The 25067-nt window shown below is 44.1% G+C and overlaps 1 long non-coding RNA gene across 1 annotated transcript; it reads left to right on the forward strand.

Annotated features, from left to right (window-relative positions):
• The first annotated feature begins 21811 nt into the window (after positions 1-21811).
• Positions 21812-24631, forward strand: LOC140007483 (uncharacterized). Its single transcript, XR_011814795.1, has 2 exons — positions 21812-21862; positions 24407-24631. It is a non-coding gene; the product is annotated as an uncharacterized lncRNA (long non-coding RNA).
• Positions 24632-25067: the final 436 nt, after the last annotated feature.

A 25067-nucleotide genomic window follows, 5' to 3' on the forward strand; every position in this document is an offset into this window, starting at 1 on the left:
CTTACAAACTCGCGTAAACAAATCAAAATAGTAAAACAACCCAAGATAAAATGAAATGAAATCCGGAGCCGGCCATGAATAGTAACCGACCCGTCGGTGCCAACCGAAATAGCTAACACACATTCACATCTGAACTTTAGCGTTTACAAATCAACATGACATACAAAAGTTTTCAAAAGTTAATATATACACATGGTTTGCCAAATCAAAAGAGAAAACGCCCCCAAAAGTACACTTAGGGTTTTAATACATGAGCTATACAAAAGATATGTTCGACTAGCTCAATTTGGCAGCCATTTGTCAAATCCAGACCAAAAGGGTTTATTTTCCTGTAAGGAAAACAAAAGGAACAGAAAGGGGTGAGCTTGCGCTCAATGAGGTACCAAACATATAGCAGAAAATCATGGCATTTCACATTTAACAAATCAGATACACATGCCAGATGTAAAGCAAAGGAACCAATGATTCAAATCAGAAGGATACGGGTGGCTCTCAGGAGCCAAATTTCCAGCGCAGTACTTGATCCAAACCGGTTGACTCTCCGTCAACGTATATGGAACCAAAACGTCCGTAGACCCCTCTTTACACCGAATTCCGTCCACCAAACACCCCTTTACCGGGCCCGCTCACCGTAACCGAACAGAAATGGTAATACTCGAGTATACCGGAATCAAGGGTCTCAATACCCAAAAATCCCCGAACAGACTACCGTGGTTCGTTATCTAATCGTCCAGGCCCTTGCCGGCCCGACTCGAATAACTTAGCCACAGGATTGAGCTCATAGGTCATAGAAATCCGAACAGATGCAGACACAGATACCAGATTCAAATTTTGCATAGTAAATTGGCATATGAACAGACTAGAGAACGAGTGTGATAAAGTACACCCCCGTCTCGAACAAATAAACAGATTGCAGAGCAGAAATCAAGTTAAACAGCAATGGAGGGGAGTGGTACACTCACCGGCTCAACTTCAAAAGTTTTCACTTCAGATTGGCCTTAATCGCCAAGAAACCCTAAAATAATCAATATAAACCAATTGAAGGTTTTACTTCCAGATTCGAGTAAACAGAATGCACATGTGAGGCTCGACTACTAGTCGTATACCTCGCCAAATAATTACTAATGCAAGGGTGCAAAACATGATTTTCTTGGAAACGAAAAGGTAGCATGAAGACCTAGGCGCAAACAACCCAAAAGCCTTTCATTCTACCAAAAGGCAAACCCAACTTAAAGGAACCAAACGGCCTAGAAAATCGGGCAGCACTTCCCCTAAATCTCTTACTTTTCCAGCCATTAAGGCTTCATTCTATCCTCAAATCAGTCCCAACATCTCACACAAAATTCATCTCATTTCCCAAAAGCCGTTCACTAGGCTCAACGTGGTACAAGTACAAAAGTTAACTAGGAAACAACCGAAATGAAAGCAAGCCCTAAAAGAGACTCGATAACGAGTCATAAACCAATGCCAACCACAACCCCAATAAGGTTTCATATGCATAAATGAGCATAATAGCAAACCAGAAATTAGAAAATGGCCTTAGTCTTGGCCCCAAATAGAAAACTGTTTTGCCCTTATTATGCGGTAATGGTGTAAAATTCTCTACGGTTATCGGATGGGGGTACAAGACCCACCGTTTCGAAGCTATGAAACAGGGCTACAACAATGTAGAAGGTCACTCAATCCAGTTCCTGGCCCAACTAGGTCAAAAATACGAAATACTATACCAGAATTCCCAAAACAGGTTTGCAAAACGCAGAAAACTGTAATCGGTATATCTCAGTCCATACTAGTCCAAATGCCGAAATTCCAAAGGCATATGTTAGCTAAGACATTCAGCTACATTTCATCAGAAGACACCAACTTCAAAATCCAAACCAAAACCAGTCAAAATGGCCAATTACTATCGCAGTTTTCGCATTCTGTCCAAAGCAGAACAGCTACAGTAATTTCGTCATAACTCATTCTACATTAATCTAAATGCCCTGAAATTTTACAGACACCTTAACCACATCAATACCTACAACTTTCATGTTTTGAGAAAAGTCTAATTCGGCCTCTAACCCAGTGATCTAAAACCGGACAGAATTGGGAATAATAAGAACCCTAACTTTCCATTTTCCATCCAAATCCAAAATTGATTGCAAATACTTATCAAACATACCTACTACAGCCATTATAGTCCATTGCCAATCATCAAAGATGGCCACAACATTCATTTCATATTACACCAGAAAATTCATCATAAAATGGAAAACTTCACCAAAACTCTTCAAATCAAGAAATAAATCATATATTCCAACACTTATGCCACCATTAAGCACAAAATAACCATCATTAAGTATAAGGAAGTAGTAAAACATCACTTACCTAAGAACAAGAGGTGTAGAGAGGTTGGCCACCTTAGAGCTTCAAACAAACTTCACTACAACCCTTACTAGCACTAGAAGATAGGATTTTATGGAGTGAAATCTAATCTAAGCTTTTGTTTATGGAAGATTGAACCAAATGGAAGCTTGCAAAATGATGAAGTTCTCTTCCTTCTTGAGGTAAGAGGGCCGGCCATCCAAGGTGAGAAAATGGGGATTTTTTTGGTGAATTTTGGATATTTAATCCCTTGGTCAAATAAGTCAAGACAATGAATAGTATTTCTTAAAAGTTCAACCAATAAGAAAGTGACATGTGTCACTCTATTAAATGCATCCTTATCATTCTTTTCTCTCTCATATCAATCACTTCACACACCCTACTTATCTCTTAATACCCGATAAACTTTTAACAGTATCCGAAACTTAACCTAATTGGCCGAATTTTTCTGAACTTTTCGCACTAGTGGGTCCCACGTCCGATTACGTTCTTAATTTCTCAAAATCTATTCGATACTAGAAAAATCATCTAAAAACTATATTTACTCGTAAAAATAATCTAGAAAATTTTTCGGATACAGAAAGTGTAGGAAACAAGCCATTGAAAATAAGAAAACCTAGAAAGATTATAAAACCTAACAAATGGAAAAGTTACGGGTTCTCACATCTTGCCCTTGAGACATTCGGCCATATTGCCTTGGCAAGCCTTGATTGGAGATCCGACTTTTTGGACTGGAATTTCGTGATTGAAAGAATCTTTGAGCTAGAAAAAAAAACAAAAAAAAACAAAACAAAAGGAAAGAAAGATATTGGCTCTAGTTTCCTAATTGTGCACCAAGTCCCACCTTGACTCCAACTCATCCTAATTTCGTTGGGATTGATAGCAGCCAAGAAAATCAACAAACCAAATCCAAACCTTCCCAAAACTCCTTGATCTGCCCTCATCTGCCACAATTTTGATCCAGTTGAGCACCACTTGGTGAGCCGATTGGGTTGCAATTTGAGGGGTGACCTCTACCTCAAACCAGCACCAAACTACCTCCAAACACTGACCAACGGACCATGAACCAGCAGCGCACAAAATTCCAGAAATTTGGGTCATGGGTAGAGTTTTCTAGGATTTTCAATATTTCAGGTTTGAGTTCATTTGTTTTGCTTTCTCTTCCGAGTCTTAGTTATTGTTGGTCCTATTCTGAGTTTTAGATTGCGTCTAGATCCTCATTCACCTCCATTCATAGCTACCTTCTTGTGTTACTTGTTGATTAGCCAAGAATCTACCATGCGGTGACGCCTAGGTTGTTCAACCCGAGCGACTAGCAAGCCAAGGAATTGTTGGTGAGATTCTTAGAGAGTGATACACTTGAGTGAAACACGAGTGTGAGTGACCTCTACATTGTAAAAAAAAACAAAAAAAAAGAGAAGAAGTCATTTTGTTTTGTTTTCTTTTACAGGTGTACCTAAGCATGTCTAGTGGAGTTGGTGACCAAGCAATGGACCTTCAACTACGCCTAGATGCCATGATGGGGGAGTTCAAGCAATTGCTTAAAACCTCCATTGAACCATTACATGACCGAATTGATCAATTGGAAAGCTCGAGGAATCTACATAGCTCGAGTAAAGGCAAGGAATCGGTGTACTCCAATGATGAAGAGGATCCGTTTGAGGGGAGGTACCAAACTGATCACCGTGCACAAAGGCGAGGAGACGACACCATTAAGGGGTCAAACTCAAAATTCCTTCCTTCCAAGGCAAGTCCGATCCCGAAGCCTACTTGGAATGGGAACGGAAAATCGAATTGGTCTATGAGTGCCACACCTACTCGGAGGAACAAAAAGTAAAACTTGCAGCCGTGGAGTTCACTGACTACGCCTCCATTTGGTGGGACCAATTACGACTAAGCCGAAGAAGAAATCGTGAAAGGGCCGTGGAGACTTGGGATGAGATGAGGAGTCTCATGAGGAAAAGGTTCGTGCCGAGCTACTATAGCCGTGACTTACACCAACGGTTACAATCTCTCACCCAAGGCTCCTTGTCAGTCGAGGATTATTATAAAGAGATGGAGATGGCCATTATGAAGGCAGACTTGCGTGAGGATGGAGAAGCCACTATGGCTGGTTTTTTGCATGGTTTGAGGCCCGAGATTGCCGAAGTAGTGGAACTCCAACACTACCTCGACATGAATGAAATGTTGGAGAAGGCGGTTACAGTTGAACGACGCCTCAAGAGGAGGGGAAGTACACGGTCTAGCACTACGTACCAAGCTGGAAATGGCGTACCCCTCAACCAAAGAGGGAGGAGAAGGCCACAGCTCCGTCTCAACCACCAAGGCCGAATGCCTTTCCACCCAAGGCAACGGCCAAACCTGAATTTAAGGCTAATAATGGAGCTTCTAAGCCGCGTGGCTGAGACACTAAGTGCTTTAAGTGTCAAGGCTATGGTCATATCGCATCTCAATGTGCCAACCAAAGGGCTATGCTTCTATTGCCAAATGGCGAGATTGTGTTCGATGAAGAGGAGGAATACGAAGGGATGCCACCTCTAGAGGGTGAATGGGATGATTCAAGTGAGGAGATACCCACACATGAGGAGATTGGATGCTTGGTGGTTCGAAAGGTCCTCACCACCCGCGCCAAGGAAGAGGAAATAGAGGTACAACGGAATAACCTTTTCTACACGAGATGTCATATCAAGGATAAGGTTTGTAGTGTTGTTATTGATAGTGGGAGTTGTGCGAATGTAGCTAGTCTACTCATGGTAGAGAAGCTAGGGCTCCCAGTCATCAGACATCCTAGACCTTATCGCCTTCAATGGTTGAACAATGAAGGGGGGGTCCGTGTATTTCGACAAGTGAAAGTGCCATTTCGAATTGGCAAGTATGAAGATGAAGTCACTTGCGACGTAGTGCCAATGCAAGCAAGCCATCTCATTCTTGGGTGACCTTGGCAATACGACCGAGATGTGGAGTTCAAAGGGAAAGCCAACAAATACGTCTTTACTCATTGTTATCGAAAATGACTCTTGTACCCCTCACACCAAAGCAAGTGTATGAAGATCAAATGAAACTCCAAATGGAGTATGAGCTAGAACTTGAGAGAAAAAAAAGCAAGAAAAAAGTGAGGAGAAAAAAATTGAGAGTGTGGCCGAACCCGTAGGGAAGAAAAAGGCTACAAGTGAGTCGGCCATGAGAGGAGAAAGTAAGGTGAAACTAAGCTTGCTAGCAAAAGCCAAAGATGTAAAGCGAGCTTTGTCTTCTAACCAACTCTTACTCGTACTTGTGTGCAAAGAAGAGTTGGTCATCTCATCCATACCTATTGACACCTTACCTCCTTGTATCTTGTCTCTTTTACAGGAATTTGAGGACATTTTTCCTGAGGATGTGCCCGATGGACTACCACCCTTAAGGGGAATCGAGCACCAGATTGACCTCATTCCTAGAGCTCCATTACCTAACAAACCGGCCTATCGCATGGGCCCTGAGGAAACTAAGGAGTTGCAAAGGCAAGTGGAGGAGTTACTAAGCAAAGGTTGGGCTCGTGAAAGTCTAAGTCCGTGTGCTGTACCTGTGATTCTCGTGCCTAAGAAGGATGGAACTTGGAGGATGTGCACCGACTGTAGAGCAGTCAACGCGATCATGGTAAAGTATCGTCACCCTATTCCTAGATTAGATGATATGTTAGATGAACTGCATGGTGCCATTATCTTTACTAAAATTGATTTGAAAAGTGGTTACCACCAAATAAGAATGAAAGAAGGTGATGAGTGGAAAAATGCTTTCAAAACTAAACATGGTCTATACGAGTGGCTAGTGATGCCTTTTGGCTTAACTAATGCCCCTAGTACTTTCATGCGTCTGATGAACCATGTTTTGAGACCTTTTCTTGGGAAATTTGTAGTGGTTTACTTTGACGATATCTTAATCTATAGCAGGAGCTTAGAGGAGCACCTTGAGCACCTCAAAGCTGTTTTTGATGTACTTCAAAAGGAAAGGCTATATGCCAACCTTAAGAAGTGCACATTTTGCACTGATCGTGTTGTGTTTCTAGGATATGTGGTAACTGCGCAGGGCATTCATATGGATGCAGAAAAGGTCAAGGCCATCCAAGAGAGGCCAACGCCTACCTCTGTAAGTGAAGTGCGCAGCTTTCATGGCCTAGCAAGCTTCTACCGCTGCTTCGTGAAGGATTTTAGCACCATTGCTGCACCTCTTACCACGGTCATGAAAAAGCATGAGAAGTTCTTTTGAGGGGAAGCACAAGATAAGGCCTTCCAATTATTAAAACAAAAACTCACACATGCACCACTTCTTGCACTACCTAACTTTGATCTTACTTTTGAAGTCGAATGTGATGCATCAGGTGTTGGAGTAGGAGCCGTACTAATGCAAGGTGGCAAGCCAATCGCCTATTTCAGTGAGAAGCTAAGTGGCGCGGCTCTCAACTACTCTACATATGACAAGGAGTTGCTCGCCCTTGTACGTGCCTTAGAGACCTGGCAACACTACCTCCGCGCCAGGGAATTTGTCATCCAAACTGACCATGAGTCCCTCAAGCACCTCAAGGGACAACAAAAATTAAGCAAAAGGCATGCACGATGGGTAGCCTTCATCGAGTCATTCCCATACGTCGTCAAGTACAAGACAGGTAAGTCTAATGTAGTGGCTGACGCTTTATCTCATATACACATCTTGCTCACTGCTTTAGATGCAAAACTCCTAGGGTTTGAGCTTATGAAAGTGTGACAGCCCCACCTTCCCCTAAGGCGAACCAAAGGGGTTAGCGGACTGCCTGCCCAGCTCTCGCCAGGACTAACGGTACCGTTTACGTCGGTCTATTACGTTCTGGAACATAACAATGCGCGCAAACGAGCCAAAATCATAAAATAAAAAAAAAACGAACTCGAAGCCGAAATGAATAGTGAAATGCCCGCCAGAATCCCGCCAGAACCTGGCCGGATTTCCGCCCGGATTCTCGGCCGGATACTGGACCGAGAGCAAAACCTCAAACTTTTTTTTTTTTTTTCCTTCCATCACAATCCGGCCGGCAATCCGGCCAAGATCCGGCCGGATTGTCTGGCCGGATACCCGGCCGAGAGCAACTGGCCGGGTTCCATTTTCCTCAGGCAATCCGGCCTTCCTGGCCGGATTCCTGGCCGGATTTGCCACTGTTCATCTTCGGCAAGATTTTTCCCTTTTCCGTTTGCAGTCGTATCGATCCGAAATCCGTCCAAACATCAACCAAACACATATATACATTGAAAATCAACATTTACAAGCCAAACGGCCTACCAAAGTATCCATTTAGTTCATACATATCCAAGTAGCCAACTACACACCAAACATTGGTGGAATCAAAGTACTTAGGGTTTTCACCCTCAAGGAGCTAATCAAAATACATGTACAAGAGCTCAACTTGCATTCAACTATCATAACCTTTCCAAAAGTGTTCATTTGCCTGTAAGGAAAACAAATAACACGGAATGAGCTAAAGCCCAGTGGTATACCACCCAATAAGCAATCAAAGTCATATAAGAATGAACTTTCATTTAAAGTGCACAAATAAGCAATGAAGCAGAACGGTAAAAGGATACGGTCGGCTCTCAAGAGCCCATTTCAACGCTTGCAATCTTGATCCAACCTCATTGACCCTCCGTCAATGTTAAAGTACCAAACCGTAGACCACACTTTACTTCCATTCCTTCCACCCAACATACCCCAACCGGGCCCGCACTCCATTCAGTAGTATTTTGATAATACTCGAGTTTACCGGAACCAAGGGTCTCATTACCACAAGGTTCCCCAGTACAGTCCCCGTGGCATGATAATTTTCACGACCAAGCCCTCGCCGGCTCGATCCAATTAACTACCATACGGGGTTGAGCTCATAAATGCAGTAAAGCCATTGGATACTCGTCCAACGACACCAAATCAGTTTCCACGAATGGAATGCAGTATCTCATATATCCAGTGCAGTATTTCAGTAAAACAATCAGTAGCCATAACTAAAATCACAAGGGGTGAGGGCGATCAAGTACACCCTCACCTCAATCATTTCCAATAACCAAGTAAGCCTTCAAGGCATCAAATACACATAGCACAAAGCCACATTATAACAAGTAAGTGAGTAGTATACTCACCAAGTAAGAAAATGGTGTTTCATACACCGCGGTCACCAAGGCGTCGTGAGCTACCGTCACGCCCTAGAATCAAGCAACAAATGCAATGAGACTCGATAACGAGTCATATAGCAATGCTAAACACAACCCCAGTAGGGTTTCATATACATAAATGAGCATAATAGCAAACCAGAAATTAGAAAATGGCCTTAGTCTTGGCCTCGAATAGAAAACTGTTTTACACTCATTATGCGGTAATGGCACAACTCTCACTACAATTATTGGTTGGGGGTGTAAGACCCACCGTTTCGAAGCTATGAAACAGGGCTACAACAATGTAGAAGACCACTCAATCCAGTTCCTAGCTTAACTAGGTCGAAAATGCCAAATATCAACCCAGAATTCCTAAAACAGGTTCGCAAAACACAAAGTACTGTAATCGGTATATCTCAGTCCTTACAAGTCCAAATGCCGAAATTCCAAAGGCATAAGTTAGCTAAGTCATCCAGTTACATTTCATAAGAAGACACCAACTCCAAAATCCAAACCAATACCAGTCAAAAAAACCAATTACTATCGCAGTTTTCGCATTCTGCTCAAAGCAGAACAGCTACAGTAATTTCGTCATAACTCATTCTACATTAATCCAAATGACCTGAAATTTTACAGGCACATCAACCTCATCAAAACCTACAACTTTCATGTTTTGAGAAAAGTCAAATTCGGCCTCTAGCACAGTGATCTAAAACCGGACAGAATTGGGGCTTCAAGAACCCTAACTTTCAAATTTTCCATCCAAATCCAAAATTAGTTGCATTTTCCTATCCAATACACCTCATAGAGTCATTATCAACCATTACAATTCATCATACAAGCCCCCAACATCAAGATCATATTAAACCAGAAAAATTCTCAATAAATTAAAAACTTCACCAAAACAAGCCAAATCAAGGGGTAAATCACATATTCAACACTCAAGCCACTTCTAAGCATCATATAACCATTATTAGAGGTAGTAAGGGGTTCAAGCAACACTTACCAAGAAATCAAGAGAGAGAGGGAGGTTGAACACCTTTGCTCTTCAAACAAAGTTCACCAACACACTTACTATCACTAGAAGCAAAGTTTTTATGGAGTAGAATCTAGTCTAAGCCTTTGTTTATGGAAGATTGAAGCTTATGGAAGCTTGAGAGTTGAGGAATTTTCTTCTTCTTTGAGAGAGAGAGAGCCGGCCAACACAAGGAGAAAAATGGTGATTTTTGGTGAATTTTTGGATATTTAATCTTTGGTCAAAAAAGTCAAAATTGTGAATAGTGTCTCTTAAGGTCCATCCAATGAGGAGGTGACACTTGTCACCTCCATAAATGCATTCTTATCTTTCTTTTCTCTCTCACATCAATCATTCACACACTCCACTTATCTCTTAACACCCGATAAATTATACACAGTATCCGAAACTTAACCTTATTGGCCGAATTTTTCCGAACTTTTCGCACTAGTGGGTCCCACGTCCACTATTTACTCTTAATTTTCTAAAAATTCTCCAATGCTAGAAAAATCATCTTAAAACTATAATTGCTCATAAAATCCTCTCAAAAAATATTTCTAAGCCAGAAAATGCAAAGTTATGCAATTAAAGGGGAAATAACCCTAGAAAAAAATAATTAGGGTTTTACGGGCTCTCACACTCTTCCCCCCTTAAAAGAATTTCGTCCTCGAAATTTCTCACCTTAATTCCCGAAAAGGTTTGGGTATTTCTTTCGCATTTCCTCTTCCATCTCCCAAGTAGCTTCCTCCACTCCGTGGTTTCTCCATAGCACTTTCACTAGCGGAATCTTCTTGTTTCTGAGCTCTTTGACCATTCGATCGAGTACTTGAACCGGTTTCTCTTCGTAGGCCAGTGATTCATCTACTTCGATATCTTCCGGTTGTAAAACATGAGATGGGTCAGGATGGTACTTCTTTAGCATCGAGACGTGAAATACATCGTGGATTCGAGATAGACTGGATGGCAGTTCCAATCGATACGCGACCGCTCCAACCCTCTGAAGGATCTTGTAGGGTCCGACGTACCGTGGTTGGAGTTTCTTTCCTTTCCCCATTGTAAGACTTCGTAAGGGTGTGATCTTAAGAAATACTTGATCTCCAACTTCAAATTCTAAATCCTTCCTTCGGTTATCCGCGTAGCTCTTCTGGCGACTCTGGGCGGTTTGAAGCCGTTGCCTTATCAACTTGACCTTCTCGTGAGCCTCTTCCATCCATGGAATAGTTGTCGGGTCCAGTGCCTTCTTTTCACCAACTTCGTCCCAGTAAATCGGTGAGCGACACTTGCGTCCGTAGAGAGCTTCGTACGGAGCCATTTGAATCGACGAATGAAAGCTATTGTTGTACGCGAACTCCACCAAGGTCATGTGCTGACTCCAACTGCCTCCAAAATCCAAGATGCACGTTCGCAGCATGTCCTCGAGAGTTTGAATTGTCCGTTCTGACTGGCCATCCGTCTGAGGATGATAAGTAGTGCTCAAGTTGAGTTTCGTCCCCAGGGTTTCTTGGAACTTCTGCCAAAATCGCGACACAAACCGTGGATCCCGATCGGAAACGATGCTCACAGGAACACCGTGTAGTCTTACTACTTCGTCCATGTACAGTCGGGCCAACTGATCCATTGAGTACTTCATGTTCACCGGCAAGAAATGGGCCGACTTGGTTAATCGATCAATGATCACCCAAACGGCATCGTGTCCTCTTTGCGTCCTTGGTAAACCTGAAACGAAGTCCATAGTGATGTTTTCCCATTCCCACTCGGGTATCTCCAAGGGTTGTAACAAACCCGATGGTTTTTGATGCTCCGCCTTCACTTGCTGGCAAATGAGACATTTCTGCACGTATTGAGCTATTTCCCTCTTCATATTATCCCACCAATAGGTTCCTTTCAGGTCTTGATACATCTTGCTGCTACCCGGATGGATTGTATACTTGGATCGATGAGCTTCCTCTAGAATTTCCGCTTTCAAAGACTCGTCCTTTGGTACCACCATTCGATTTCGGTATTTCAAAATACCCTCAGGACTCAAATTAAAGTCCGTAGTTTCTCCCTTCTCCAATTTCTCTCTCCACTTCCGCACCATCAAATCCTTGCCTTGCGCCTCCTTTATACGTTCCAGTAGAGTGGATGTAACCCTTACATTGCTAAATATTACCTTATGGCTCCCAAGACAGGGTTTCCACTCGCACACGGATTCTAGCAAATCCCATTCCTTGATCATTAGCCCTGCCACTTGCACTTTACGACTCAAGGCATCCGCTACTACATTTGCCTTTCCCGGATGGTAGTTGATTGTACAATCGTAGTCCTCCAGAAATTCCATCCATCGCCGTTGTCTCATGTTCAGTTCCTTCTGGGAGAAAAGATATCTAAGACTTTTGTGATCCGAAAACACTTCGAAGGTCACCCCATATAGGTAATGCCTCCACTTTTTCAGAGCAAATACAACAGCGGCTAATTCCAGGTCATGGGTTGGATAGTTCTGCTCGTGAAGCTTCAATTTCCTAGAGGCAAAAGCAATCACATTCCGGTTCTGCATCAAAACACATCCCAATCCCTCTCGCGACGCGTCCGCATATACCGCAAACCCGTCCACTCCATTTGGCAAGACCAATACCGGAGCCATGGTCAATCTTTTCTTTAATTCCTGAAAACTTGTTTCGCATCGACCGCTCCAGATAAACTGGCCATGCTTCTTTGTCAAATCAGTTAATGGTCCGGCCAACTTGGAAAAATCTTTAATAAACCTTCGGTAATACCCAGCTAGCCCTAGAAAGCTACGAATCTCCGTGGGGGTTTCTGGCCTCTTCCAATTGGTCACAGCTTCAACCTTCGCCGGGTCCACTGCAATACCTTCGTGGGAGATCACGTGCCCTAGAAACGCCACTTTCTCCAACCAAAACTCGCATTTGCTAAACTTGGCGTATAGCTGATGTTCCCTCAATGTCTGCAACACCACTCTCAAATGCTCCTCGTGCTCCTCGCGTGACTTAGAGTAGACCAAAATGTTGTCAATAAACACCATGACAAATCGGTCCAGGTAGGGTTTAAAAACCCTATGCATTAAGTCCATGAAGGCGGCGGGAGCATTAGTCAATCCAAAGGGCATAACGGCGAACTCGTAATGCCCGTATCTCGAGTTGAAAGCAGTTTTCGGAATGTCCTCCTTCTTTATCAATAACTGATAGTATCCCTGTCGGAGGTCCAACTTCGAGAAGACCACTGCTCCTTGCAGCTGGTCAAACAACTCGTCAATGTGAGGCAGTGGATACTTGTTCTTGATCGTCACGTTGTTCAGCCCCCTATAGTCAATACACATCCTCAACGTTCCATCCTTTTTCTTCACAAATAAGACCGGAGCTCCCCAAGGAGACTCACTCTCGTGGATGAATCCCCGCTCCAAAAGGTCTTGTAATTGCAACTTAAGCTCCTTTAGTTCTGCGGGCGCCATTCGGTAAGGGGTTTTGGAGATAGGTGCGGTTCCAGGTAAAAGATCTATTCGGAATTCTATCTCTCGTTCCGGAGGTAGGGCTACTAACTCGTCAGGAAACACATCCGGAAATTCCCTCACTATGGCCACGTCTTCCACTTTTAACTTATCCGTAGGGGTATTAATTAGAAAGGCCAAATAGCCTTGCGCCCCTCTACTTATCAGTTTCCTAGCTCGAATGCCCGAAATGAGAGCAGACGAGGCTAATCTACCTCTTATATCTAACCTTAAGGTTGCCTCGCCCGGAATGCGAAATTCAACTATTTTCGTTTTACAGTCCAGTTGGGCGTTATATTTGGCTAACCAGTCCATTCCCAAAATCACGTCGTACCCTTTTATGGACAAGCTAATCAGGTCTCCTAAAAACCTTCGCTCACCTACCCATACATCACAATCCTTATAAACCATACTAGTCACCAAACGTTGATTCCCCGTAGGTGTACTAACCTCTAAGTCATATGGTAAGCTAGCAGGTTTTATATCGATGCCACACATGAAATCAGGGTTAACAAACGAATGAGTGGCACCAGGATCAATTAAAACTTTGGCAAAGCGGTGGAAAATAGGGATCGTACCTTCCACCACCTCGGAAGACTCTGGGATCTGGTGAGGCTCTAAGGAATATACCCTAGCCGGAACTTTTGGTTTGGATCCGTCTCCCTTGGCCGATCCAGTATTGGTTCTCGACGGTAGTTGGCTCCCCTTTCCGTCTTGTTTCAGGACCGGGCATGTAGCCAGCTGATGGTCTGCACTTCCACACCGCAGACATTTCCCCAATTTCCTCCAGCAATTGTCCTCTGTGTGGTTTGTCTTCCCACAGTGCCCACAGGGACCACGAGGTGCAGAAGCCGAGCCACTCTGAACGTTTCCCCTCGGTCCTCGCCCAGCTTGACCACCTCTAAACGGAGTCCCTCTGCCTGATCCGGACTGTCGACCACCTCCCGTGCCTCGTCCAAACTTAGAGGGAGTGCTCTTCTCACCCTGTCCAGATGTACTCCCAGGAAAACCACGCTTTTTAGCCTGGAAGTTTCGGACCTGAAGCCGTGCACTCTCGACCCGTTGGGCTTTTTCCATAGCCTCGCTAAACGTGGTAATTTGAGCCGCCGCGAGGTCCTTCTGGATCTCAACGTTCAAGCCCTGAATGAAGCGCCTCACTCGTCGTTGCTCGGTCATGATTAACTCTGGCGCGAATTTGGACAGGCGGGTAAACTGGCTCTCATACTCCGCCACCGTCTGAGCCCCTTGCCGGAGCCGGATAAACTCGTCCTCCTTCCTCTCCTGAACTAGAGGAGGGAAAAACTTGGCATTAAATTCCTGGATGAAGTTCACCCACGTTCTCGGAGTCTGCTCTCGCTCCCATTTTTGTCTAATCACGTTCCACCAGGAACGGGCAGCCCCTTCAAGTTGAAACACGGCAAAAGTGACCTGCCGTTCGTCCGGGTAGTGTAGGGCCGCGAATATATCAACCATTTTCTCCAGCCATTTCTCGGCGACGTCAGGGTCGGGTCCCCCAATAAACTTTGGTGGGGAAAACTTTTGAAAAAGCTCAAGCGCTCTATCTTCACTCTCGACATGATGGCCAGGGTTTCCAGGGTTAGGGTTTGGGTTCTGGCCCTGTTGTTGCACAACTTGTGCGAGTAAGTTGGTCATTTGCTGCATAGCAGCAGCTATTTGAACATTGGGGTTTATCTGGGGTTCAGGATTCGGTTCAGTAGAAGCTTCCCCCGTTTCTCTAACTGGTGTGGGTTGCCTAATACCGCGCCCACGTCCCCGACCACTCCGTGTTCCTTCCATACGGTATACTTGGTCTAGGCAAAATTACTAAACCAAAGCAGTAACAAAGCATGTAAGTAACAATTAAACTTTCACTTAACACATAACGATGCATTTCAAACAAGACCACAAGCACACATATATACAAGCCAAACATATATACAAGCAGTCAGTCAAGTACGGCCAAAGCACGTACGTACACAAAAGATCCTCCCGAGGATAGGCCTATCAAAAGAGATTTACACGTAGCTAACTCTACATCCAAAACGGTTAGCTAAGGCTCTATCCCTATCCCTATGTACATTCCAAAAACCACCACTAGCCCATAAGGTGCCTAGATATCATAGCTTAGTCGGTTGCCGGGGTCTGAGACCCAGGCGATGGGGTAGATTCCTCCCCAGCCTCGGCCCCAGCATACGAGGCCTCATCGCTAGACTCCTCGAGTCCATCGTCGCATAGGTTAAGTATCGCTTCAGCACGACCCCTCACTTTGCGAGCTCGCTTGACCTCACGCTCGCGACCATCCCTCAGTTGATCACATAAGTCATTAACTCGGTCCTCCGCCTCATTCACATCATACTCAAGCTCCATGATACGGGCGGCTTGCTTGTCATTGGTCGCCTTCGCCTGAGCCACCTCAACCTCCAAGGTAGCAACCGCAGCTTCAAGCTTAGTATTTTCCTTAGCAAACTCCTCGCGTTCCTTTGCCACTGACAAAACTAGTGTATTCGGGTAGGCAAAGTCGCTACGACACTCACACTGTCGAACGCGGCTGGCCGGGCTCCAACGGACCACGGCTCCCTTCTGCCTAAGATGGTACTTAATCGGCGGCAACGTGCTACGAGGACGATCTCCTGCCGGACGGTCACTCGGGTCACCACTGGCATCCATCCTATAGCAAAGGAATAAATAGCATGAATAACCTTAAAAACCATAATCAATAAAACCCTCAAGTCGAGCACTTCTATTACACCCAGGCTAATTCAAACCTAGGCTCTGATACCACCTGTGACAGCCCCACCTTCCCCTAAGGCGAACCAAAGGGGTTAGCGGACTGCCTGCCCAGCTCTCGCCAGGACTAACGGTACCGTTTACGTCGGTCTATTACGTTCTGGAACATAACAATGCGCGCAAACGAGCCAAAATCATAAAATAAAAAAAAACGAACTCGAAGGCGAAATGAATAGTGAAATGCCCGCCAGAATCCGGCCAGAACCTGGCCGGATTTCCAGCCGGATTCTCGGCCGGATACTGGGCCGAGAGCAAAACCTCAAACTTTTTTTTTTTTTTTTTCCTTCCATCACAATCCGGCCGGCAATCCGGCCAAGATCCGGCCGGATTGTCTGGCCGGATACCCGGCCGAGAGCAACTGGCCGGGTTCCATTTTCCTCAGGCAATCCGGCCTTCAATCCGGCCAGTTTCTGGCCGGATTCCTGGCCGGATTTGCCACTGTTCATCTTCGGCAAGATTTTTCCCTTTTCCGTTTGAAGTCATATCGATCCGAAATCCGTCCAAACATCAACCAAACACATATATACATTGAAAATCAACATTTACAAGCCAAACGGCCTACCAAAGTATCCATTTAGTTCATACATATCCAAGTAGCCAACTACACACCAAACATTGGTGGAATCAAAGTACTTAGGGTTTTCACCCTCAAGGAGCTAATCAAAATACATGTACAAGAGCTCAACTTGCATTCAACTATCATAACCTTTCCAAAAGTGTTCATTTGCCTGTAAGGAAAACAAATAACACGGAATGAGCTAAAGCCCAGTGGTATACCACCCAATAAGCAATCAAAGTCATATAAGAATGAACTTTCATTTAAAGTGCACAAATAATCAATGAAGCAGAACGGTAAAAGGATACGGTCGGCTCTCAAGAGCCCATTTCAACGCTTGCAATCTTGATCCAACCTCATTGACCCTCCGTCAATGTTAAAGTACCAAACCGTAGACCACACTTTACTTCCATTCCTTCCACCCAACATACCCCAACCGGGCCCGCACTCCATTCAGTAGTATTTTGGTAATACTCGAGTTTACCGGAACCAAGGGTCTCATTACCACAAGGTTCCCCAGTACAGTCCCCGTGGCATGATAATTTTCACGACCAAGCCCTCGCCGGCTCGATCCAATTAACTACCATACGGGGTTGAGCTCATAAATGCAGTAAAGCCATTGGATACTCGTCCAACGACACCAAATCAGTTTCCACGAATGGAATGCAGTATCTCATATATCCAGTGCAGTATTTCAGTAAAACAATCAGTAGCCATAACTAAAATCACAAGGGGTGAGGGCGATCAAGTACACCCTCACCTCAATCATTTCCAATAACCAAGTAAGCCTTCAAGGCATCAAATACACATAGCACAAAGCCACATTATAACAAGTAAGTGAGTAGTATACTCACCAAGTAAGAAAATGGTGTTTCATACACCGCGGTCACCAAGGCGTCGTGAGCTACCGTCACGCCCTAGAATCAAGCAACAAATGCAATGAGACTCGATAACGAGTCATATAGCAATGCTAAACACAACCCCAGTAGGGTTTCATATACATAAATGAGCATAATAGCAAACCAGAAATTAGAAAATGGCCTTAGTCTTGGCCTCGAATAGAAAACTGTTTTACACTCATTATGCGGTAATGGTACAACTCTCACTACAATTATCGGTTGGGGGTGTAAGACCCACCGTTTCGAAGCTATGAAACAGGGCTACAACAATGTAGAAGACCACTCAATCCAGTTCCTAGCTTAACTAGGTCGAAAATGCCAAATACCAACCCAGAATTCCTAAAACAGGTTCGCAAAACACAAAGTACTGTAATCGGTATATCTCAGTCCTTACAAGTCCAAATGCCGAAATTCCAAAGGCATAAGTTAGCTAAGTCATCCAGTTACATTTCATAAGAAGACACCAACTCCAAAATCCAAACCAATACCAGTCAAAAAAACCAATTACTATCGCAGTTTTCGCATTCTGCTCAAAGCAGAACAGCTACAGTAATTTCGTCATAACTCATTCTACATTAATCCAAATGACCTGAAATTTTACAGGCACATCAACCTCATCAAAACCTACAACTTTCATGTTTTGAGCAAAGTCAAATTACTAGCGGAATCTTCTTGTTTCTGAGCTCTTTGACCATTCGATCGAGTACTTGAACCGGTTTCTCTTCGTAGGCCAGTGATTCATCTACTTCGATATCTTCCGGTTGTAAAACATGAGATGGGTCAGGATGGTACTTCTTTAGCATCGAGACGTGAAATACATCGTGGATTCGAGATAGACTGGATGGCAGTTCCAATCGATACGCGACCGCTCCAACCCTCTGAAGGATCTTGTAGGGTCCGACGTACCGTGGTTGGAGTTTCTTTCCTTTCCCCATTGTAAGACTTCGTAAGGGTGTGATCTTAAGAAATACTTGATCTCCAACTTCAAATTCTAAATCCTTCCTTCGGTTATCCGCGTAGCTCTTCTGGCGACTCTGGGCGGTTTGAAGCCGTTGCCTTATCAACTTGACCTTCTCGTGAGCCTCTTCCATCCATGGAATAGTTGTCGGGTCCAGTGCCTTCTTTTCACCAACTTCGTCCCAGTAAATCGGTGAGCGACACTTGCGTCCGTAGAGAGCTTCGTACGGAGCCATTTGAATCGACGAATGAAAGCTATTGTTGTACGCGAACTCCACCAAGGTCATGTGCTGACTCCAACTGCCTCCAAAATCCAAGATGCACGTTCGCAGCATGTCCTCGAGAGTTTGAATTGTCCGTTCTGACTGGCCATCCGTCTGAGGATGATAAGTAGTGCTCAAGTTGAGTTTCGTCCCCAGGGTTTCTTGGAACTTCTGCCAAAATCGCGACACAAACCGTGGATCCCGATCGGAAACGATGCTCACAGGAACACCGTGTAGTCTTACTACTTCGTCCATGTACAGTCGGGCCAACTGATCCATTGAGTACTTCATGTTCACCGGCAAGAAATGGGCCGACTTGGTTAATCGATCAATGATCACCCAAACGGCATCGTGTCCTCTTTGCGTCCTTGGTAAACCTGAAACGAAGTCCATAGTGATGTTTTCCCATTCCCACTCGGGTATCTCCAAGGGTTGTAACAAACCCGATGGTTTTTGATGCTCCGCCTTCACTTGCTGGCAAATGAGACATTTCTGCACGTATTGAGCTATTTCCCTCTTCATATTATCCCACCAATAGGTTCCTTTCAGGTCTTGATACATCTTGCTGCTACCCGGATGGATTGTATACTTGGATCGATGAGCTTCCTCTAGAATTTCCGCTTTCAAAGACTCGTCCTTTGGTACCACCATTCGATTTCGGTATTTCAAAATACCCTCAGGACTCAAATTAAAGTCCGTAGTTTCTCCCTTCTCCAATTTCTCTCTCCACTTCCGCACCATCAAATCCTTGCCTTGCGCCTCCTTTATACGTTCCAGTAGAGTGGATGTAACCCTTACATTGCTAAATATTACCTTATGGCTCCCAAGACAGGGTTTCCACTCGCACACGGATTCTAGCAAATCCCATTCCTTGATCATTAGCCCTGCCACTTGCACTTTACGACTCAAGGCATCCGCTACTACATTTGCCTTTCCCGGATGGTAGTTGATTGTACAATCGTAGTCCTCCAGAAATTCCATCCATCGCCGTTGTCTCATGTTCAGTTCCTTCTGGGAGAAAAGATATCTAAGACTTTTGTGATCCGAAAACACTTCGAAGGTCACCCCATATAGGTAATGCCTCCACTTTTTCAGAGCAAATACAACAGCGGCTAATTCCAGGTCATGGGTTGGATAGTTCTGCTCGTGAAGCTTCAATTTCCTAGAGGCAAAAGCAATCACATTCCGGTTCTGCATCAAAACACATCCCAATCCCTCTCGCGACGCGTCCGCATATACCGCAAACCCGTCCACTCCATTTGGCAAGACCAATACCGGAGCCATGGTCAATCTTTTCTTTAATTCCTGAAAACTTGTTTCGCATCGACCGCTCCAGATAAACTGGCCATGCTTCTTTGTCAAATCAGTTAATGGTCCGGCCAACTTGGAAAAATCTTTAATAAACCTTCGGTAATACCCAGCTAGCCCTAGAAAGCTACGAATCTCCGTGGGGGTTTCTGGCCTCTTCCAATTGGTCACAGCTTCAACCTTCGCCGGGTCCACTGCAATACCTTCGTGGGAGATCACGTGCCCTAGAAACGCCACTTTCTCCAACCAAAACTCGCATTTGCTAAACTTGGCGTATAGCTGATGTTCCCTCAATGTCTGCAACACCACTCTCAAATGCTCCTCGTGCTCCTCGCGTGACTTAGAGTAGACCAAAATGTTGTCAATAAACACCATGACAAATCGGTCCAGGTAGGGTTTAAAAACCCTATGCATTAAGTCCATGAAGGCGGCGGGAGCATTAGTCAATCCAAAGGGCATAACGGCGAACTCGTAATGCCCGTATCTCGAGTTGAAAGCAGTTTTCGGAATGTCCTCCTTCTTTATCAATAACTGATAGTATCCCTGTCGGAGGTCCAACTTCGAGAAGACCACTGCTCCTTGCAGCTGGTCAAACAACTCGTCAATGTGAGGCAGTGGATACTTGTTCTTGATCGTCACGTTGTTCAGCCCCCTATAGTCAATACACATCCTCAACGTTCCATCCTTTTTCTTCACAAATAAGACCGGAGCTCCCCAAGGAGACTCACTCTCGTGGATGAATCCCCGCTCCAAAAGGTCTTGTAATTGCAACTTAAGCTCCTTTAGTTCTGCGGGCGCCATTCGGTAAGGGGTTTTGGAGATAGGTGCGGTTCCAGGTAAAAGATCTATTCGGAATTCTATCTCTCGTTCCGGAGGTAGGGCTACTAACTCGTCAGGAAACACATCCGAAAATTCCCTCACTATGGCCACGTCTTCCACTTTTAACTTATCCGTAGGGGTATTAATTAGAAGGGCCAAATAGCCTTGCGCCCCTCTACTTATCAGTTTCCTAGCTCGAATGCCCGAAATGAGAGCAGACGAGGCTAATCTACCTCTTATATCTAACCTTAAGGTTGCCTCGCCCGGAATGCGAAATTCAACTATTTTCGTTTTACAGTCCAGTTGGGCGTTATATTTGGCTAACCAGTCCATTCCCAAAATCACGTCGTACCCTTTTATGGACAAGCTAATCAGGTCTCCTAAAAACCTTCGCTCACCTACCCATACATCACAATCCTTATAAACCATACTAGTCACCAAACGTTGATTCCCCGTAGGTGTACTAACCTCTAAGTCATATGGTAAGCTAGCAGGTTTTATATCGATGCCACACATGAAATCAGGGTTAACAAACGAATGAGTGGCACCAGGATCAATTAAAACTTTGGCAAAGCGGTGGAAAATAGGGATCGTACCTTCCACCACCTCGGAAGACTCTGGGATCTGGTGAGGCTCTAAGGAATATACCCTAGCCGGAACTTTTGGTTTGGATCCGTCTCCCTTGGCCGATCCAGTATTGGTTCTCGACGGTAGTTGGCTCCCCTTTCCGTCTTGTTTCAGGACCGGGCATGTAGCCAGCTGATGGTCTGCACTTCCACACCGCAGACATTTCCCCAATTTCCTCCAGCAATTGTCCTCTGTGTGGTTTGTCTTCCCACAGTGCCCACAGGGACCACGAGGTGCAGAAGCCGAGCCACTCTGAACGTTTCCCCTCGGTCCTCGCCCAGCTTGACCACCTCTAAACGGAGTCCCTCTGCCTGATCCGGACTGTCGACCACCTCCCGTGCCTCGTCCAAACTTAGAGGGAGTGCTCTCATCACCCTGTCCAGATGTACTCCCAGGAAAACCACGCTTTTTAGCCTGGAAGTTTCGGACCTGAAGCCGTGCACTCTCGACCCGTTGGGCTTTTTCCATAGCCTCGCTAAACGTGGTAATTTGAGCCGCCGCGAGGTCCTTCTGGATCTCAACGTTCAAGCCCTGAATGAAGCGCCTCACTCGTCGTTGCTCGGTCATGATTAACTCTGGCGCGAATTTGGAGCTTCAAGAGGGCCGAAAATTCTGACCTTGCAAACCAAAGGAGTAGGTAATGATCAACCCTTGGATTCTTATCTTTTGGAGATTATGTGACAAGATTAAGCTCATGGATGCACTTAGTTACTTGTTTATGGTGTAAAAATGTGATTGTGGGCTCTTGGAATTCCCACACTTGGGTTGTTGTTGCTGATGTGATGATTAATGGTGATTATATTGTTGGTTTAGTGATTATAATGATGCATTAGTGATGGGTAATTAGTGGAAACTTCTTTGGGTGTAAGAGGCTAAAACTTCCGATTTTGCCCCTGCTATGTTCGGCTATTTCCAGGCCAAATTTTAATGGTTTAATGGCTTAGATTGGATGTTTATAGGATGTATTAGATGTGTGAAAAATTTCATTGGAAAATATTGAGGTTTGATGGAGCAAATGAATTTTTTTTTCGAAACCAGCAAATCTGGAAACTGATTCGCGTATGTCTCTGACCAGCAGTAGTATTTTGGCTATAACTCTGTCCTCGGATGTCGAAATCATGTGCCGTCGGTGGCATTTGAAACTAGACATTCCTAGCTTTAATTTGGTATATAATGCACTTTCTGATTCTTTGTGACCAAGTCGAACCAAATGTTTTAAGTTCGCTGTCCTGTCACTCTGTTCATCTGGAATGAAGTGTTCAGGCAGCAACTTGATGCCCGAATTTGAACCAGGTGGGTGCCGAATTTGGGAATGATTTCTTCTGTGATATTTTAACTCTATGAATTTATTTTCCAACGGCATAAGCCACGCTCGATTTCGAGCTATATTGACTGAGTTGTGACTGAAACAAGCGGTCTGCTCTGTTTTGGAAAACCCTAATGTTGGACTGGTTTGGAACCAAATCTTGGAGTGAACTTGTTAGTTGATGTTTTTGATATTAAACACTTACCAAAGGTATCATGGGTATATCTTAGACCCTTATTTCACAAATGAACCATGGTTGGATAACTTTCTTGGTTAAACGATTGGAAATTTGGGAAATGAAAGTCAAAGGCAGAATGCCTTAGGAATTTTCTTGAACTTCGGTTGGCTCATTAACTACCTTGCCGAAGGTATTTTTCCCCGAAATTCGATAGAGAGATACTTTCCATATATTATTGAAATACTGCCAATTTTGGTGCCGATTCAAGTTCGTTTCGATACCCAATTGAATTACTAAAGTTAGAGGTTCAAATCTGGAAAATTCTCATCCAGTCTTGAATTTCCCCAACTTCGGGCTACCGTATCTCGGTACTCGAAACTCCGATTCTTGATCCGCTTGTTTTGTCATACACTTCACTTGCAACACTAATTGAGCTGAAAATTTCAGAGGCCGGTTTGCAACGTGCGAATCGTGCCGAATTTTCAAAGTTGGCCGAAATCCAACTCAATTCTGCCTTGTAAACTGAAGCGGCGTCTTCAAACCCATTTTTGATCACTTTCCACTTCGATTCATGGAAAAGTGTATTCTAGGAACTTATAGTACTCTCTAAGAGGTTTCTAACGGTATAAAGTTTTCCAATTCTCGACTTATACCGAGCGAGTTATGATTTTTCAAAGATTCATCATAAAACTGGAAAATTTTCCAATTTCAAAGAAATAGAGTTTTTCAAAAACTCTTTATTCTTTTGATGTTCTTAAACGTTTTGTTTACGATTTTCATGATCAAAACTCAAATAATATTGTACATGATAAAAGGCAAGTTGAACCTCGATTTACGTGTAATTGAGGTTCCTTTTTGCGAAATAATCCTTAGATTGTACTAATGTACAATCTTCTTGATAAGTGGGTTAATTGTATGATTATTCGCTATTAAATTGCCAGGCGCGCAAGGAGACCTTCAAGAGGATCTCACCGCGGACACTTGAACTCCCAGAAAATAATTCTTATTGAATTGCTCGGTGAGTGTCAAGTGTATGAATTTGATACTTGCTTATTTGTGATACTTGTTGGGAGTTTTAAAAATAAGGGCGGGTGCGTACTTTATCGCACTCGTTCTAATTTCAAATGAATGAATGAATGAATGAAATGTATTGAATGAATGAATGAAATGCAATGTCATGTCATGAATGCTTGTGTCGTTGGAGTGAATCTCCTCGACTACCAAATGAATGGGGGACGCCCAAACTCATAGGCCGTCCTTAGACTCGAGCCAGCAATGGGCTTGGTCGGGGATTTGGATGAGCCATGAGATACACATAAGCTCGACCTAATAAGAGGTCTTGCTTGGCATACTCGTTGAGTATCGCCCAATTATGGTCATTGTGGGCCCTTGGGGTGTACGGTGGACGGAGGGAAGAAAGTGGTGATCTACGGAAATGGAAATACCGACCCGGTTGACAGGAGGGTCAATGCGGGAAAGTATACGAATGACATCGACAGATCGAGTGGAACTTAGCTCCTGAGAGCTACTATATCCTTGAATTGTTTCTGATTACTTTTTCCTGTTTGATAGATTGATTATTGAAAAGACATGGCTTTACTTATTAAAGTTGGGATTGTTATTTGATTACGTGCTTGCATGTGTGTTCTTGGCCTCACGAGCGTTAGCTCACCCTATAGTTTTGTTTTCCTTAACAGGACCGACTCTTGGAGAAATATGGAGAAACCATCCGTTGAATTTTGTTAAGACTCCTGTTATATATATTTTGACTAGGCCCTGGTTTGGGTTGTACTTTTGGAAATTGTAAACTTGAAAAGTTTGGGCCCTGATGTGTACTTTGAATTTAAGTCGTTTCATGATTTACCGATGTACTGGTTATACATTAAGTGACTTATTAAGTTGAACGCTTCCGCATTATTGTATTCATGTTGCTCTCATCGAAGTGTTTAGTTCGGTTTGAATTTGGATGGAATTGCTTGAGTCCTGGCGTGAGCTGGGCAGGCGTCCGCGGATACCCTTTGGTCCGCCTTAGGGAGATGTGGGGCGTCACAGTTGGTATCAGAGCTTAGGCTTCAGATCTCTGTAGCGTATCCTAGGCTTAAAGTTTAGGATGCTTGACTGTGGGATTAATTTGGATATTATGTGACAAGGATCTATTGTATCTTAGGGGTTAAAAAAATATATTATTTGGGAGTTCTTCTTTGGGACTTGCAGAAGAAACTGAGGAATTAGGTGATGTTATATTGAAGGAATATATGGGATGAGAGATTTGTAGTGAAAGATTGGATGAATTTGAATTATCATTATATTTGTAAGTGTGGAAAGAATTGAGATAATTATTAGTACAGGCTATGGAGG

Source organism: Coffea arabica, chromosome 5c (assembly GCF_036785885.1).
Source record: "Coffea arabica cultivar ET-39 chromosome 5c, Coffea Arabica ET-39 HiFi, whole genome shotgun sequence".
Lineage (NCBI taxonomy): Eukaryota > Viridiplantae > Streptophyta > Magnoliopsida > Gentianales > Rubiaceae > Coffea > Coffea arabica.